Source organism: Aplidium turbinatum, chromosome 3, assembly GCF_918807975.1.
Source record: "Aplidium turbinatum chromosome 3, kaAplTurb1.1, whole genome shotgun sequence".
Taxonomy (NCBI): Eukaryota; Metazoa; Chordata; class Ascidiacea; order Aplousobranchia; family Polyclinidae; genus Aplidium; species Aplidium turbinatum.
Genome location: NC_137474.1, coordinates 18,248,576 through 18,252,284, shown reverse-complemented (window position 1 = coordinate 18,252,284; position 3,709 = coordinate 18,248,576).

Here is a 3,709-nt window from a genome sequence, read left to right as displayed (position 1 = left end):
GAGCAGATTGCTTGCAAATAAATCAGTGCGTTAATGACAGTCGTGTAATGACGCAATAAACACAATTGAAAACAACAATCCAAATTTTCTTATTACAAAAGCAACTACGATCACTTATTCCGTGGTTTTCGCGTTATAGAATCGTTGTGCCAAGCGATTACTGCCGGCGCGGGGTCGTAAATCTCCAGTTCAGGACCGTCCAGACAAATGCGCATTAGTGACTCAATAGTGTTAGCCCTCAATAGTGTTAGTGTTAACTAACTAACACAATAGTGTTAGTCTAACACCCTCCCTTCTGTGCAGAAATTCTATTTCTATCAGTATCAGCGTGAATAAGGTCGCCACATTCGCCTGAGCACGTACGGAATCTAGCTGAGACTTGCTTTTCTGTGACGTTTTTTTTTAACAAACGATCAATGTAACGCAATAATCCTCATTGTTAAAATTAGAATACATATTCTGCCGAAAAGTTCAGACAACTTTATTTCAAGGCAACATTGCAAGGCGTTGAAATGATGTAAAAATGGCTACTTTTGCCATCAGCTCGGTAACCACGCCACTCTAATTTGATCTTTAAAGCAATTGCCTGTACTATTATTGTTTCAGCTCCGTATTTGTTCGCGTTAAACAAACAATTGTAATAATTCAAATTTAAAATATATTTTTGCTGCATTAGCTCTATTTTTGTCAAGAATTTTGCGGCGGTCATTTATGACCGACCAATGAGTCGGCTTCGGCAGACATTCGAGGTCATTCCGGAGGTCATGTCCGCCATGACCGCCGGAATTTCGAGGCCTGCTATCCATATGTTTCGTTGACAAGGAATCCATTTAAGGGATTAAAACATTTGCATATAAATTAAATCACAGCAAAATCCAAAATGGTTGCTGATATATTTGCCAAATACTTACAGTAAATTTCTTAATCTCGAACTCCCACTATGCTACGTAATCACTTTGCTTTCTGACTGATAAGCGCGAACTTGCGTCTCAGCAGGCTTGTAAGAAATATCGTAAAATAAGTATAAAGAAATAAGTATAAGAAAAGTAAGTAGAGAAGTAAGAAAGTAAGAAAGTGTTCTTATAACGAGGTATTACGCTTCAAGCGTTCAGCTGTGAAAGCTGCAACAATGGAACGATCCTGTCTTGGCATATCTGATGCATCAGACGGTTTGGTACAAGTATAGTTGTCGATACTTTTGATGCTGAAATCTCGTCGCAAAATGGAAAATTTTCCACCCACTCGCTGTTCTAGTTACACATCCTGAATCACCATCTGATGCTGATCGATACCATAGAGAGACAATCCCACGAATTTCAAAGGAGGAGATGTTGGAGGCAATAGAATATGATGTCACTATACAGAGATACAATGGTTCCAAGAAACCAAAAATGCCCGAGAGTGTTGCTGTTAGAACCATAGGCGCCTAACCCGTGGGGGCGTGGGGGCCCGGCCCCCACGCATATTTCTCCGTGGGGGCAACTTTTATGCTGTATTGGTACATAAAACAATAGATAAACTAGCGATCGGCAGCAGGAAAACATTTTTTAAATGCACACCACAACAGCTTCGCGATAAATAATCACCAGAACGAGCAGCGATGCTACAATCCCACACCAGACAACAAAATCTGTCATTTTACATTGATTTAACGTCTGCAGACGCACCCAAAAACAACACAATTTGCTACGTAGACACGGAGCGTGCGTTTAGCTTTATGCACTTGCAAACAGACTCGATGTCGCTTTCGAAAGTCGAAACCTCTGCAGTGAATCGCTCGCTGTGAAAATGAACTCGAAGTCTCGGCCCGAGGTAACCACTAACATTAACCAACGCAACAAGGGCTGGTACAAACCGCATTGCGCACACACGACCGTTGCCATAGAAACCCGATCAAAGGCGGGAATATGTGCATCTTTTGTTTCATCTACAACACGAAAACCGGCGTTTGACAGCGAATTGAAAGCAGGTCAGTCATAAGTTGCGACATTGTAGTGAAAAGAGAGAAATGTCAAGCGGAAAACTTAATCAAACGTCTCTCCGTAACTATTTTCAAGGGCTGTTTACGGATGTCAGCCACTTCTAAATTTATTCAAGGTGACGTGCTGTTGAATTGATGTAAACATGAATGATTTTACTTTCAACAGGTATATTTTCAAGCGTATAATCAAGTTAGTATTTGCATTCCATTTTCAAAACATTGTCATTCCATTAATACAGTATACCTTTTAGTAAACCTTTCAGGCCTCGAAACAACTTTTTTTTCCGGCAGCCAAACGTGTCCGACTGAAGCAAGCTGTTCGGCGGCCAATCACAAGCACATGGCGGCCATCGGAACTTCGACACGCATCAACATACAGTCTTCGAAATTAGCACATTTTTAATTTGGCAGAAGCGAAAAATATACTAGAGTAGTCTATCACGACCGCACTGTTTGATTTGTTGTGATGTAATAATGCCAAAACTAGCGATAAAGCGAGCTACAAGATACGCACGTCGCACGCTGTTACAGTCATTCACGATAGCTCACGGGCGGAAAAGTAAGTTAATTTTGGGATGATTCAACGTTTGAGTCAGCACAAATCGATTTAATTTTCCCGGCGGGTTATATTGCGTAACAACAATGCCCAATAAGAAAGTTACGTTTGTTTTGCATTAATTCGACATCTAGCAACGTTGAATTATCATAAAGTAACGTCAATTGCTCAACCAGGTACCAGTAACAAATTAATAGCTCCCTGCGAGAAGATTGCCTAGATTTACGTATACACTAACATAATTTCGGCACAATTGGGATACTGCGAACAACACAAAGTCTGTTTGATAAAGAACTAGCTGTCAGAATCGGAATCATCAGATGCTGTATCGGAGCACGAGGTTGTCGCGTCATCACGTCTTTGCCGTTCGCAATGAAGCGTCCACGTTTTGCGGCTTTCGTGCTTTGATACCAATCCACACGCCTCTTCCTTTTTCATAGAGATCCATCAGGGTGTTGACTAAGGAACAAATCTATGGCTGTGCCATAACGACTCGGAGGAATGTCTAATCCTAACCTTACAAGCGCTCGTGTAACCTTGGCATTTTTATTGCCGACGCTAATTTCGAAGACTGAATAGTCGCATCAATAAAGTGTATTGTGATGTCACTTGCATCCTGCGGATGTCAGACATCAGCTGCTTGGTCAATCAATAATGTTAACAATTCAAGCATAGACAGTGTGTATTGTGATTTATCGGGTACTTTGACTGCTTTCTAATCCTTTGTGATTATAAGTGGCAAGGTACTTTATTCACAAGGCTGCTTGCGTAAAATCGTCTCGGAACGTCATGGCGGACAAATGCGGCCGACGGAAGGGTGAGACCTGGTGAACAAAATGTCGATTTTTGTAGGTTAATCGCGGCCATGGCCACGATGGCCGCCTTCAGTTTCGAGGCTTGCCTTTTCGTCTCGTGTTTCATGCTAATAAATCTAGTTCGTTGCTGAACTTTATGTTGTGCTTAGCTTAAAGAGTCGCAGTCCATCAACCTCTAGCAGACGCATGGCATGTGTTTGCTTAACCGAAGTGATCGAGTTTTGTTTATAATAAATTAACGATAGGTCGAACGTAGCGATAACTCCGAGTGTGGCAATAAAAGCAATCTTAGTGTGACGGCATAATTACGTCATCGATCTGCGTGACATTTTGCTGAATTTACGTTGCTGCTGATGA